The sequence below is a fragment of the Dermacentor variabilis genome, chromosome 6 (assembly GCF_050947875.1).
Source record: "Dermacentor variabilis isolate Ectoservices chromosome 6, ASM5094787v1, whole genome shotgun sequence".
NCBI lineage: Eukaryota > Metazoa > Arthropoda > Arachnida > Ixodida > Ixodidae > Dermacentor > Dermacentor variabilis.
In genome coordinates, this window is record NC_134573.1 from 154,108,926 (window position 1) to 154,125,053 (window position 16,128).

The 16,128-nt window shown below is 46.5% G+C and overlaps 1 protein-coding gene across 1 annotated transcript in view; it reads right to left on the minus strand.

The window, feature by feature from the left end:
- The window catches only part of Tusp (WD40 superfamily protein Tusp), a 209,080-nt gene that overhangs the window by 164,892 nt on the left and 28,060 nt on the right, over positions 1-16,128 (minus strand). The gene's annotated exons all lie outside the window — the stretch shown is intronic.

The window sequence follows — 16,128 nt, forward strand, 5'->3', positions numbered from 1 at the left end:
TCAATGTGATTCTCTGATGACAAAAGATAGTGAAAATCCCGCATTTGTATTCACGGTGAAATTGAATTCGTTTAGCATTCGAAACGCTTTTTATTGAACTTACAGGTGCACACAATCAGTTTGGCACTGTGTGCCTGAAGCTTGCGTGACTTGTACCGGTAATCCTATTCGTCTCAAATAACGAAAAATGAAAACTACAAATATCCAGCAATCAATACATGAACGCATAGCCGACTGTGATATCACGTCCAAATGTCCAAAGCCAAATGTCTGAATGCCTTGTAAGTGCAATGAATGAAGATAGCCTCTGTCTTCGGTCATTTGTATTGCAATCCAAAGTAAACAGGCGTGGAAGAACTTCAGACCAACTGAACAAGTATGTTTACTTTCCATAAAACTTTGGTCATCTCAGCCGCTTTTCTGTGAAGCATTCTATGACAACGTGTTCGATTACACAGAAGGTTTGATGGCAGAAGAGACGAGGTGATGTTCAAGCACTCTCGGATTGTGATCAAGTTGTTTTTTTTTTTCAATAATTGCAACGCAATGTGTGCACTTCCGCACACAAGGCGTTTCAGATAGTTAAGCGTTTTGCAGAAACATTCGCGGTCCTCCACGGTCGACAGCAGTTCAGATCTCAATTACTCCGCCGTGTGTCCGTTTATATGTCGGGGGGAGTGGGAGGGGGGGGGGGTCAGTGTGCGTGCGTGCGAGCAGTCGCCCGTATAATTACTGAGTGCCCAAGGGCGAATCATGCTGACAAATCGGGCGCTGCCGCGGACTCGGAAGCCGACGAAACAAATCCCGTCCGCAGGCTTGTTTATCTGAGTGTGTTGTTTTGGACGGCGAGTCGTCGGGGCGCGGACAGCGCCTCGATTTGCGCCCGTACACATGCGCGCGCACACACGCACCACACTAAGGCTCGCTGGAGAAGTGGTTCCGCCGCTGGCAGCATCAGTCGTCGGCGGCGACGGCGCCGTTAAGAGACGAGCGCGCGCCTCTATCTCGCGCAGACAGACGCGACGGGGCAACTGGCGACGCGTCTGGGCCTGCAGCCTATCGATCGCAACAACACGCTCGCCCTCTCCTTCTCTACACCCGCTCGCGCGCGGAGGGAATTCGGGGGCTGGCAGGGGGGCCGGGCCAAACGATGCGGCAACGCCGAGAAAGGAGTCAAGATGGGGAGGAAGTGGGCCACTAGGCCTTAACCATGCCTACCCTTGCCCTCTCCCCCCTCCCCCCCGCTAAGGAGTGCGGCTGCATCATGCAGAACACAGAACGCACACACAGACACATGCCCGCTGCAGCCAACAGCAGCCGCCGCTATACAGCTCGCTATGTTCGTAGGCGGGTGCGCGATACATCGTAATGTAACGGCGCGGCCGCGCAAACGGGCGAAGCGGAAGTGGATTAGGGAGATGGAGAGGGAAATGGAAGGGTTGGTGGCGTCTCGCTTGCTCCGCAAACGCAGCGACCTCAATTGGGGTCCTGGAGGATATTAGGAGCGCCGAGAGGGCCTGGCAAAGAAGGGCCCGGCGAGGCGTTCTTTATGAACACGTGGCGCGCGCGGGCCCGGCTTGCGGTAGGAAAGAAAAAAACGGAGAGTAGAGAGATGGCAAGGAAAGGCATATTGTGTAGTTTCGGCCTCGAAACGGATTATAAGAAACGAGCGCAATTAGGTTATAACGCCGCGCCATCCCGAAACGCGCTTTTTTTTTGTGCTTCTTCCCCTTCCCACTTTCTTCCCTATTTTTTCTACGCCACGGCCTAGACGGCGCACACGCAATAACGATACCGCTTGTGTTAAATCTGCGTTTCCATTTGCTGTGGCTCTCGGCGGTGGCTATGGTGAACGGTCAGCAATGAAGCAACAAGAAAATCAAGGTCTTCTAGCGCGGTGAAAGCCCGCGCGCTGCAATCATTTCACGAATGCCGCGTCTCGCTGGAACGTAGTCGACATCTTTCACAAACATCCCGGCGTAAGTATGTCGGAAATGCGCTGGGAAAGTGTGCAGCTGGTGTTTACTACATAGCGCAATGCACTTTGTAGTAGGCATCTGAACCCGTACTTAGAGCGAAAAGAAAACAATCGGACGAGAAGAATTGCTCTGAGAGGGGGCACGGGGTGAGGGAAATGTCCCACGTTTATCCAGCTCGCTATTGCGCATATGTATGAACAAACTATTATTTACATGTACAAGCGCACACGTAAACCTTCACACACGCGTGGGCAAAATGAGAAGCGACATCTACATTGTTTTCAAGCAACGATTGCAAGTGGCATGCGTGTTCGAGCCTGACCTGTACACGAGTAGCAAAGTAGTTATCCAGCTCAATATTTTTCTTTGAGAGGCATTTTTATGATGGGAAACTTAACACGAGTTACAGTGGTTTCTTTGATGCAAATTTGAGTATTCCCTGTCGTATTGCTCAAGTTGACTACGCATGCACAGACAACCACAAGAGATTAGGGAACGCGTGTCCTGCGATGGATTTCTGCTCGGTTAGTACGTCACGCTTTTTGTTTATTGAATCCCCACGAAGGTCGTAAAAACTTCTAACATGTTGAAACTTTGGAGGGCACACGCACACGCATGCACGCACTGGCACTAACTCGTATTTGTTTACCACCCTCAGCCTTTTTTTCTACAATTTCTTTCTCCGGCCTTGAAAGTACGCGGACTCCTTCTCCTGAAACATTAAACACGGCGCACCGCACTCTCGTAGCAAAGACCTCGAGTGTTCTCCGAACCCTTTTCTAACCGTCGCAGCGGGGTGCGCGCTTCACTAGATGATTAATGGCAACCGACCAACTCTCGAACGAAGCCGCCTCTCCGAATAGCGAAATGCGCGCAAGTTCTTGCCCTTGTGCCAGCGAATAAATACATCGCGAACGCGTTCCTCCGCTCCACTCGGCAAGTCCAGCTCTCTCCCGAGGAAACGAACAGGAACGCTGCGCAAAACAGCAAGCTTTGAAGGAAGACATTGAGCAGGAAACATCTTTTTCCGGGAGTCGACATTGTATTTTCTCTTTAGCTCAACAGCAGACTGATTTCGTGGCTTTAGAGAAGATTCGCCGGCTGTCGTTATATTTGAACACACCAACTACCCAAGACGACTATTCTTCCCCTCTAATAAAGAAAAAAACATAGATGCAATAACCTGCTGAATCCTTCTCATAGATTCATTTATTCATAAATTTGTATCATAAGTTGATCCTTTTTAGGATTCTCTCGGGGCAAGGACTATAGATACGAGGTACCTGATTGCGTGTTCTGTATTCCCTCGTTGCCGGCGGATTCCAGTTATAATTTTTCTGCTAACTACGTCTCCGTGTTGTTGAAGCAGGCAATATTTTAATCACACCGGGAGTAGCTCATTCTCTCCAAGATACATTAAGACCAACCTTACCTGTTGTACTGCGTCCAGAATTGGGGCCTTTGAAGATTATTAAGGCGAAAGCCTTAAGTCTCTATGTTGGCGGTGCCATTGAGTGGCGAAACTGCACCGTGACGAAAAATGTCCGACGCCGCAAAGAGTAAAAACACGCAAAAAAAAATGCATCAGATTGACGTCACAATGCTCAAGGAGATGCCTGTAAACAAAGTAAATTGATGGCTTTGAAAAGAAAATTTTGTACATTTTAGCCTGGGTGGGAATCGAACCCGAACCTTCGCGCTACGAGACGAGCATGCTTGCTTCCCGAAGCCACAACTGCTTTTTTTATTTATTTCTTTATTGCCATTTACAGGGATCAAAGAAAATAAATACATAAAATTAGTCAAATGCTAAAAATGTTCTCCTCCCTTGGAGAACGTAAGTGCAAATAAATTTCATATTACGAAGAAAAGTGCGATTCTGGGCCCGTATGCACAGAACGATCTTATGATAGAATTGTTCGTAAGAGCGAATTTCAACCAATCTTGATGGTAGGCATATTATTGGCGAAGGAGGCTGGCCAATGGCAAGGAGCACTTACGTATAGAAATCATTGTGAATACGGCGCCAGCCGTTTGGCATGCACAGCTTCATCTGCGCCTGTCATTTTCCTGAAGTTTCACAATGTTTCGCCAAGCGAAATACCTATAATAGAAATTTCGCCGAAGACAGACTTCAATCGTATACCTGTCGTCTTTATTTTTGTTCAGTCCTTTCTTTGCTCTTAAACGCTCCCCCTTCATGCGCTACAAACATTACGTGCTCTCGATTACTCTTTTTCGGAGAAGTCGACTACTGAGTTGCGTCCGCATCCACAAAGTTCCTTGGTGCATTTATCAGCATTTAATAGCTATACGTAACTATTAACAAGGAACATGGCGTCATAGCATGGCGTCCTAACGTAGAGAAATTTCGATGTACATAGCGGAGCTGAAAGCGGAACTAGTTTGGAATGTGCGTTATAATAAACGTGCCAAAAGACCAATACGGAGGCGAAGAAACACATAGAGCAATTAGAAATTATGATGCATACTTTTTGATCATTCTCAATATTTTTTCCCATTCTGTAGCTCTAACGTACCACCTTTTATCTGCCCTACGTATTACATGGCCTGCTCGCCTCCATTTTTTCCTCCTAATATCGGCTAGAAAATCGGCTGCTCCCGTTTATTTTCCGATACACTAGGCTCTCCTCCTGCTTCTTAACGTTACGCCTAACATTCTTCGTTCCATCACTCGTTGCGCGACCCCTAACTTGTCCTCATGCTTCTTGGTTAAACTCCAAGTTTCTGCCCCGTATGCTAGTACCAGTAGAACGCAAAAACTGCACGCTTTTCTTTTAAACGACACCACGGTAAGCTCCCGGGGATGATTCCTGCCGTATCCTTTCCAACCCATTTTGATTTTTCTGCAAATTCCCTGCTCATAATTTCCTTCCCCAAGGGAAGGAAATCACAGTCGAGGATGACAGAAAATTAGGTGGGGGGGAGGAAACTTAAAATTGTCAGGTACGACCTGGAATCAGGTTGCGCAAGACAGTAGTAATTGGAGATCGCGGGGAGAGGCCTTCGCCCTGCAGTGGACATACAAAGAGGTTTATGATGACGCTAATGATGATTATGATGATATTTCGTCACATATGTATGTTCACATCGTCTAAAAACCCTGTATCTGTGAGTGCAACACTAACGGTGTTTTACTCATCCGATTATACCCACTCATGGATCATTGGTAGTAATTAATAACATTCTGTATCGGCGTTCAGCATACAAATCATTCGTTGGTACGTGTTTGCAAACAAGATGTCTGCTCCGCGTTTTTTTTTTTCCAAAATTTACTTCAAGCTACTCGGCTTTTCCTTACTGGCTCACTTCCTTAAAGCGCCTAATTTTCGCGTCCTTGAAGTTCAGTGGATTAGTAGTTATATAGCGTTGCGCTGGTATAGACTCTAGGCCGTGGATTCGATATCTGCCACGGCGGCCGCATTTCGATGGGGTCAAAATGCAGAAACGCTCATTTTCTTACACGTAGAGGCACGTTAGAGAACCCCAGGTGGTCAAAATTATTCCGGAGTCCCTCACTGCGACGTGTCTCATAATCAGATCCGCAAGTGAAACCCGCAATTTAATTTCTGAGCTGCACTATTTTTATTCTGAACAAGTTCCTTCTTTTAAAGAATGCACATGAGTTTCGAAAGCGTTAAAAATTAGCCGAAGCTGTTATGCGAGTTGCTTTTTTAGCTATAACGTAAAGGTCACACCTTATCAAAACACCTAACAAAAAGGATTAGCTTTCTTTGTCAAACATCAGGGAGAAGAGGAAAATAATCGATAGTTTAATTTCACGCAACGCACTGTTCTTTTGTGAGATAATGTCGTAATAGGGTGCGTATAAAGCACATAAGGTGTCAATGTAAAAGCCAGAAAAATGAGATAGGATGAGCGGGATACCTAATTACCGGTTCCTGCCTTGTTCGAACTCGTGCTTATTAAGGTATGCTCAGCGCTCTCTCTCGCTCTTGTTCCTTCATCACTTGCGCTTCGCTTGCCTGCGAGACGTTTTCGAAAGCCAGCTTAGACGAAAAGCCTGCAACAAAGAAGAAAGTTTTACGATGAGAGGTGGTTATAGCAAGACCCTAACGTTTTTCCCATCCTTTTTTTTTTTTCTGATGTGGCTTGTTGCACCGAGTAACGAAAAATAAAATCGACAGTTGGCTTCTTAGCCGCCATTATTCCCTATTTTCTGTAGGCTTAGCACATAACCCTGGCTGTTTCATGCTCCACTATACCAACCAACGTGAAGCTGTTCTGGATTCTAAATGCTCCTCGAATGAACACCCTCCTCCTTTCCACAACGTGTTTAAAAATTTGGTCACCACAGAAAATTTTATTTCATGCATGAGCATTTACAACCCGGTTCACGTCAGATATCATCATTGCACGTTGGGGCGCACTAAGAAATAATTTTAACACTAGCTAAGCTGACACCAATGCAAACAGGAAATGTCGCGCCCCTCCCCCTTTCTGCGTCTGTTGTTTTTCCGTAAAGAAAGAACAAAGTTTCAAAATATTTCTCTATCAACAAAATGCACAGCGTTTCGCAAACCATACGTAGTGCTTTCAACAAATTTCCACTTGTGAACTGACTGCTCATGTTGATAATCTAACATTGCATGCAGCGATCTGATAGGCGTACCTGTCGCTCTGATAAACTATCCGATTCATGCTACTCACAAAAAGGAAAGGAAAGGAAAGGAAAGGAGAAATTGAAGGGAGCAGGAACATATATTATTGCCTTACGCGAAGAGAGCCATTTCTTTTATGGTCGTAACCTTTCTGTGCCAAGTCAATCGAGTTCTGCTCCTTCAATGTATTAGTTCGTTCATCCTTCCGGACATGATGTTCTTTCACCCAAAGACGCTTTAGGGAAATAACGAGGAAAACAAAGTGCCTGGTGAATCTTCTTGTAAAGAATCAATATAATGGAGGCATCGGCAGCAATCTTCCAGGACGCCATCACAGAGGCCGTGCACGATGCGACACTGCCGACTTTCAATGCCAAGTTCGGTATAATGGCCATCTCGCTATGGCTCCGCGCGGCCGAAAAATAAAGACGCTTCTGTCTTGTGCTTGTATTTTCTTTTTCGGACTCACTTCTATTTGTGCCCCAAGGCAGCTGTGATGCCTCTCTCGCTGGGCACTACGCATTTGTATCTTTATTTAACTTCCCGTGTTTTGGTCCTTCATTTCAAGTTCAATTTCCGCCTCGCCCCGCTCCTCCAAAAGCAGTGACACCGACAGAAGCGCGCTCGGTAGTCGTTACCGGCTTCCATCTTCTTATTTAACTTTTCTTACGCGTTACGTCTGTATTTATTTTCCGCTTTACATTTCAACCTTCGCGGAGCCTCCGTCTCCCTCCCATCTGACGCCGACCGGGTCCTCGCAGCGGACGCCTTCCTTCCAAAACCTGCGCGCGCTGTCAGACTGTGACACTCTCGCTTCCTGTCAGCGAGTATAACGAGTGCGGAAGGATCCCCGCGAACAACTGTGAAAGAGGGCGACAGCAGCGATGCTATAAGGAGACGAACACAATGCAGTTGTCATTGCCGTCGTCGTCGAGTTCGGCGTTCGCCGGCACATCCGCGTCGTCGAAGCGAAAGAAAGCAATTTTAAACTCGCACACCGAGGGACCCAGAGAGAGAGAGCGTTTTGGAGAGAGCGTTTCTGTGTCATGGAAGCTAAGTGGGCGTGGATAGATGGAGGCTGTCGGGGTGGTGGTGGGGAAGGAGAGGGGGGGGGGGGGGATCGACTTCTTATTACGCGCCTGTCCGGATAGTGATGTCTCTGCGGCGACGCGCAGAGGCACTTTGGGTGCCGAGAAGCAGTGTGCCCAGACGCTTCGTTCGACTGGGCAGGCCAACCGGAAACGCAACGACGACACACTGTAGCAGGTTTTGCAACATTTCCGAAGCCCGCAGCTCGTCTCGTACATTTCGCCTTTCTTGTTTCGTCTATTGGTCAAAACGAATCGCCACTTTTCGAGAGATGGTCACCTCGAAGAGGCCGCTAACAGATTTTTAATGTTTGGCGACCGGTTTGATGAGGTATGATTCCGCGGAGCCGCGGTGCGCGTGGAGGACCTTTTGTAGCGCGAGACGCAACCGAGCGATCCCTGGGGCATATAATTGATGACTTCGTCGCTGCTGATTTGGAAAAGGGATTGCGGAATCTCCAAGGCAATCTTTGAAAAGGATATGTTCGACAAACAAAAAACAACGAAAAAAGAATACTAGACGAATAAAAGGCGCGGTCGTGTCGTCGCCTGCTGTGAAAGTTTAGTGTAGATGAATGTGGTCCAAATGCTAAAGCACTGCGTGTTACTGGTACCGTTAAATATAGCGGAAAGCTTAAATCTGCTTGTTCCTGGCTATGACTAAATCGCTGTGACGAAGCGCTGCCCCGTTTAGTACAAATTAAGGTCTGTGTGAACGAGATTGCGTAAGCACTATGTTTGGTTTCTTCTTTACGCGTTCCAGGACATTCGCTGTATGCGCGCACACATGTGTTTGTGCGTCATATTTGGTTATCTGGGAATCTTGCAACAGCCACTACTTTACTAGGCAAATTAACTGTGCTTTGTTAATTTTTCGGTGTCAAGCAAGAACAATAAGTGCTTACCAAGTTCTAACTGCAATTCCCACTTGCTAAGCTCAACAACAGATGTATTTTCCCGTTAACGTCACTGCACAATAACCATATACACCCCATCAACACGTTTGAACAGCTGCCTCGTGTGCTTTAGGGTCAACAAATCCGCGCACGGCCACCGGCAAGCTTTGTAGAGCGCATGCTTTGCAGCAGAAGCCGATACGTCGCTGAATCAGCAAAACGCGAAAGTTTACGCATAAATGAGGCTCTACAGAGTGCCGTGTGTGGGAACCTAAACCACATAAACGACGGGTTGTCGATCATGTACAAAGTGGCCCTTTCACCTAACTACGCTAGCTGTGTCCTCAGGAAACGAAACACAACAAAACGTAGTCTAAAATGGATTGATCGGTACAGAACAAAGATGCTGCCACTTCGTGCTACCTCTACTATATAAGAGTTATCACGTTAAAGAACCCCAGGTGGTCAAAATTTCCGGAGTCCTCCACTACGGCGTGCCTCATAATCAGAAAGTGGTTTTGGCACGTAAAACCCCAAATATTATTATATAAGAGTTATACTAGAGTTAAGCAACGCAGTACTGTGTTCTGTGACTACATCGTTTAACTGTTTGTTACGGAAACGAACGAAGCTTTGCCGGCAAGTTAGTTTTCCCGGTAAAACATAACGGACCAAATATCTACAGCCTGAGGCTACAGGTACAATTTCGTGACCGTTGCCCTTAACGTCTCAAATCTTTCAATCACAGCGTGTACATTGTTCGCCGTTCAACGCCTTCGATAGCAAACTTCAACGGGAAAAGCGTAATCGTGACTGTCGTTATCACTGTTATCATCATCGTCATCGCCTTCCATATTAAAAAAGCGCCACACAAAACAAAACAAAAAAGTAAGCATAGACCTGCATGTATTGCATTTCATTGCCAGAATGTTGCTTACAAATGTTACGATACACAGCTGATCGTTTCCTTCAGGCATCGGCGCGGATGTATGCGTTCTAGCCTGTCTGCATTTAGGCACGACACTTGGGTAAAGAGTTAATGAATCTTTCATAAGCTTGTACTTCTGTCTAAGCAAACCCAAGCTATTCTTCATTTAGTATATTAGATTACAGGCACATTTATCTATATATCGCAGAATAAACTGCGCGATGTTCGACTATGTTCAAATATCCTATTATGCAAGAAACGATTAAATTGAGCAGGCTAATCAACTTTTCCGCGTATTCTCTGCGGTGGTGACACAGACACGTGAGTACTGCACTAATTACTGCTTTTTCTTTCTCTCTCTCTTCTTTTACTTGATTTCATAGCTCATGAATACATCCACGATCTTTTTTTGCAACGCCTCCCCAATGCCAGGCGCTTAGTTCAAGTTCTCCTTTTCTCCTTGGCCCGCATTCGATTTCCCATTTCCCTCGAGAGCCAAGCCGCGAAATAGTCCAGAAGGCCGAGCCGTAATTTACCATCCTGAGCTTCTACAGTCGAGCTAAAGTGCACGCTTCAAGAATAAAGTGCGCGAAAAGTTGCTTTCAAGCACTGTTGGCTTATTCTAGGTAACATTAGACCGAGTAAAAGCTCGTTACACGGTCTGTGAGTGCTCGATAAGTGCTTATCAATATCGCCGAATGCACTGACTTCGCGATAAGCCCAGTGCATAGTCTGTGGGAGCAAAGACTTAGGGCAGAAAGATGTAAGATTGCACGCGTGTATACCACGAAACCCCCTTTTTTATTACCCAAGCTCTAGGCTCCTTTAAGCATTGATAAAACGTAAAACACGCGTGCATATGAAGGCAGGCCGGTAAGCAGAGGGATCTTATGCTGCAGTATGTGGAGACCAGTGCACCTTAAGCTGCACATACGCGGGATTGCACAGGAGTTAGGTAAACGTTGCACATCATTGCACAATATTGGATAACATTGCACAATATTGGATAGCATTGCACAATATTGGATAGCAATGCACAATATTGGAGAGCATTGCGCAATATTGCGCAGGATTGCAGGACAAAATAACTATTTCATGGTGTGTGGCCCTATATGCGCGCAAAAGTGTGCAGGTAATGGTTATTTTCCTTGTTTCTTCTTCCTTTTTCTTTCTTGACACGCATAAATCCTTCTTAGCGCGCGAGGCAACGCCTCAGTCATATTTTATTCCAGCCGAGTGGCACGAAATGCTTAGATAGTTAGTCATGTTCTCGTCATCGTAACCACGAAGTGTTCCATTACTGCTGGTGTTCCTGTACATCGCACGAACCCAAATTGTGGGCAAAGCCTTTAAAGAATCACTTCAGTTTCAATAGAGGACACTGAAAGTCGAGGTTAATGCGATCGCCCACCGCTGCGTCAGCGCGGTGGTTAAGTGCGGCGGCGGCCGCCGCGCCTTGCATTGAAATTTTTAGTGCCCCCGGAGGTATTCTGAATGGTTAAACAAAACCAGATCCAGAACCCCGTTTTTCTTACTGTAACTTATTTTATTAGGATCAAAAATTAAACAAACACAAAAGCGCGAGAAACGCGTAAGCAGAGAAAAAGAAAATAGTGTGTTGCTGTAGGAATAAACTATCCCCGTTAATGAACACCAGCTTAGTTATATGGTTGTGAAAGATTTGAAAAGAGCACGTGCTGTTTTGACGAGTATCGATATTATTTTATATTAGCAATGTTAGCTAATCATCGTGTTTCGAAACCGTGGTCCAGGCGCACTTTCGCTGCATAGTCCACGCTAGACTAGCGGATTTCATTGTGTTGTAACTATACACAAAGTAAAGAACCCCTTCGCTCATTACACTATGTCATTGTCTTCGTTTGTATACTACCGCATTGCATTGGGGCTTGTGGCTCTTTCATTACGCGATACCAATGCTAGGGGACGGGACGCGAGACTAAGGCGACAAAACGCCCAGCGAACATAAGTGTTGACTCAGTCAGCTAGCCCCGTTTGCATTCAGACGTGTATAACGCAGTTTCATTACCAATATGGATGAGATAGTTCAAGTGGCTGAGGAGTTCTATAAAGATTTATACAGTACCAGTGGCACCCACGACGATAATGGAAGAGAAAATAGTCTAGAGGAATTCGAAATCCCGAAGGTAAAGCCGGAAGAAGTAAAGAAAGCCTTAGGAGATATGCAAAGGGGGAAGGCAGCTGGGGAGGATCAGGTAACAGCAGATTTGTTGAAGGATGGTGGACAGATTGTTCTAGAGAAACTGGCCACCCTGTATACGCAATGCCTCATAACCTCGAGCGTACCGGAATCTTGGAAGAACGCTAACATAATCCTAATCCATAAGAAAGGGGACGCCAAAGACTTGAAAAATTATAGACCGATCAGCTTACTGTCCGTTGCCTACAAAGTATTTACTAAGGTAATTGCAAATAGAATCAGGAACACCTTAGACTTCTGTCAACCAAAGGACCAGGCAGGATTCCGTAAAGGCTACTCAACAATAGACCATATTCACACTATCAATCAAGTGATAGAGAAATGTGCAGAATATAACCAACCCTTATATATAGCTTTCATTGATTACGAGAAAGCGTTTGATTCAGTCGAAACCTCAGCAGTCATGGAGGCATTACGGAATCAGGGTGTAGAAGAGACATATGTAAAAATACTGGAAGATATCTATAGCGGCTCCACAGCCACCGTAGTCCTCCATAAAACAAGCAACAAAATCCCAATAAAGAAAGGCGTCAGGCAGGGAGATACGATATCTCCAATGCTATTCACAGCGTGTTTACAGGAGGTATTCAGAGACCTGGATTGGGAAGAATTGGGGATAAAAGTTAATGGAGAATACCTTAGTAACTTGCGATTCGCTGATGATATTGCCTTGCTTAGTAACTCAGGGGACCAATTGCAATGCATGCTCACTGACCTGGAGAGGCAAAGCAGAAGAGTGGGTCTAAAAATTAATTTGCAGAAAACTAAAGTAATGTTCAACAGTATCGGGAGAGAACAGCAATTTACAATAGGCAGCGAGGCACTGGAAGTCGTAAGGGAATACATCTACTTAGGGCAGGTAGTGACGGCGGATCCGGATCATGAGACGGAAATAATCAGAAGAATAAGAATGGGCTGGAGTGCGTTTGGCAGGCATTCCCAAATCATGAACAGCAGGTTGCCGTTATCCCTCAAGAGAAAAGTATATAATAGCTGTGTCTTACCAGTACTCACCTACGGGGCAGAAACCTGGAGGCTTACGAAAAGGGTTCTACTCAAATTGAGGACGACACAACGAGCTATGGAAAGAAGAATGATAGGTGTAACGTTAAGGGATAAGAAAAGAGCAGATTGGGTGAGGGAACAAACGCGAGTTAATGACATCTTAGTTGAAATCAAGAAAAAGAAATGGGCATGGGCAGGACATGTAATGAGGAGGGAAGATAACCGATGGTCATTAAGGGTTACGGACTGGATCCCAAGGGAAGGGAAGCGTAGCAGGGGGCGGCAGAAAGTTAGGTGGGCGGATGAGATTAAGAAGTTTGCAGGGACGGCATGGCCACAGTTAGTACATGACCGGGGTTGTTGGAGAAGTATGGGAGAGGCCTTTGCCCTGCAGTGGGCGTAACCAGGCTGATGATGATGATGATGATGTGTATAACGCGCTTGTACAACTGTAATGCGGCCACTAATGCAGCACGACAACCCAGACAACCCAGAAAGCAACGAATGTTAGGATTGCAATGCAGACAATCGCCCAGGTCTTCATATTGAACTTTCTAACACAGCGCGCCACACGATCTGCCGCTGCAACGCACAGTTGCACGAAAATACTCGCGGACAACAGTCAAAATCGCCTCATCGCGCTGCGCTAAAGCTTAGCGCATGAACGACCGCGATTCGCAGGTCCTGACGCTCATGATCGCATGACTGGGCGTCCGCGTGTACACAAATGACCGCGGGCGAACGCACGTGCCTGTTGCAGACTACGATTTCTATCTCATGTTTGACAGCCATACTTCTTTCTTTCTCCGAGCCGTGGAGTGAACCGGAGAGGTCACCGTCACGCATCGCCAGGCGGCCATCTGGCCTTCCTGACGAGCCCATGAATTAGCTCCCCACTCTGACAAATAAATCTGTCTCTCTCTCTCTTTCTTTCCTTCGCTCCGATTTCGCATCCTTTGAGACACACTCTTCGGGACTGTTAACCAGTGCCGTTCATGCGCGTCTGTATTCTTTGTGCAAGCCTGTAAAGCTTGCTTTCTAGCATGACTTAATCGTTTAGTGGCTCAGCATATCGCGTTTTGAAGATTTGAATGTTGAGGTTGAGCCGCGCATTATATCCGAAGCGCCCGTTAGTCAATATAACGCGAAACGCTTTCTCGAGAAAACAATTTCGCGCAGGATCGTTCGGTTACAGTAGTGCATATGCCGTACTGCACTACGAATGATTGTATTTTCCTTGTTGCGCGAACCTTGACCGGCATCTATAAAGCGGTCCAAAGTAGTATGTCAGAGCGATTCTTACCAATCGCCCTCACGTTCGACGTACAAACGCCTTTATAACCAAACCGATTTGTAATAATCACTCTGGCTAGCCAATAGTGGCAGCGAACACATTTTTAACGCAATAGGCTTCCCAACGACGAAGGGCTCTTACGCGTGAGACGATTGGCCCACTCGGCTACTGATATTACCGTGCACAGATAAACGCGTTTCATTTCCTGCTCAGTGGCTCCCAGCGTGAACTGTACGATTCTTTCCTTTCTTTTGTTTTCATTTGATGTCTTTCCCGTTCAACCTATCCGACCCGCAATTCCCAATCTAGGATCGCTAGCCAATGCACGGTTCGCTGCGGACGCCGTAACTTGGCAGCGCTTCCAAATGCCTCTCTGAGGACGAATCGACGACCCCCGGAGCCCGCTAGGGATACGTGCCACGGTTCATTGTCCACGCGTGTGCACTGGGTCGCACGTCCGGACACTCTATACGTACGGGCGGGCATCGAGCGGCAGTTTCGACCATTGCTCCGGAAAGCTGTGCCACACGATACGAGATGGTCCGACAAACTATATGTCTATAGTGCAACAATCTAAACGACATAAAAGAAGCGATTCTAAATAGATTACGACTGCTATAATGCATCAGTACCGGCCACCAGGCACTGTGACAGTTTGAGATTGAGAGAGATAAAACAAGGGCAGGGACGTTAACCAGTCAACAGTTCGGTTGGCTACCCTATGCTGGCGAAAGAGAAGAGGTGAGTAGAAAGAAGAGAGAGGGACGAAGGAACGCGGTGAATGTGAGCTTACGCACGGACCGGGTTAAGCGGCCAACTGAGCTATGCTCACACCATCCGATAGGCAGGCCACGAAAATGGGAAGTCGTTTTGAACGATGACAGGCGCACGGCCTTCGGCCCAGTGCGTCCAGTGAAACTTTGTCCGCGGCCATGCGCGTCGGGAGGAGAGCATTCTCTTCTATGTTCTAGTGCGCTGACGCGCATTCAGGTCAGAACAGAAAGTGTAAATTCTGCCCCTACCCCGCCCCCCCATACGCACCCCCTCCCTCCCCTCTCCACCGAAAATAAAACTTGTTTAAGCGCTCCCGTGCTTATACGTTCAAACACATCAGCGAGCTCGGGACTCGTCCAGTTCGTTAAGAATAATGCCATCGATCAAATAAGCGAAAACAACGTGGAAACTTGGAAAGAAAATGTAGATGAGCGAGTCATCGGAACCGTGGACGAGACAGTGGCGCATGATGTAGTACAGGGTTTTAGGCAAAAAAGAACGTCCAAAAACCAATTTGGCTTTTTTCTTCTAACACTCGTTACGCAGCAGGCTACGTTTGTATGTCCAGAAACATCCCTCGCATTAGCGCCACCTAAATATCGAGCGAACGAGCGACTTCTACGTTGATGAGCAATTCACCATAGCGTGTAGAATAGAAGAAAAAAAAAGTGGCCAGTTTTCTTCGCGCTCTCTGGACCGATAAATCACAGAGAATTAATATATATATATATATATATATATATATATATATATATATATATATATATATATATATATATATATATATATAGAATACGCCCCCGTTTTCCAGCCAGCGAATCATCGTGTCGAAAGTGCTGAGAGGCCATTTTGTACGTGATGCGGCGACGTCTCTCCAGGGTTGATGTTCTCAAGCCCGAAGGAGTGTTACGAGGCAGGAACACGAAACTAAGAAGTAAAAGCGCATTGCTGTCGTTGTCTTTTCTCTCTTTCTTGCTACGTTCTGTCTTGTCGCTTTCAAAGTGTACTATAGTATAAGACCACTACGATGGCTCCGCTATAGCAGGGCACATTAAAGCACTTCGTGCGCGTCGCAGGAAAAGCCTCCGTCTGATCGCACCGTTTTCAGGCGACTGCGCTTGGAGGAGAATCTTCCGCCACTTGCGCTGAGCTCTATAAACTTTTTTTTTAGAACATTATGAAAGAAAAGCAAAAGCCTCTCGAAAAAAGGCCACCGCTGCTCACTTTGTCAAAAGATATACTCCATTCACTTTGTCTAAAGGTGTAGGATGAGCAGCGAGGC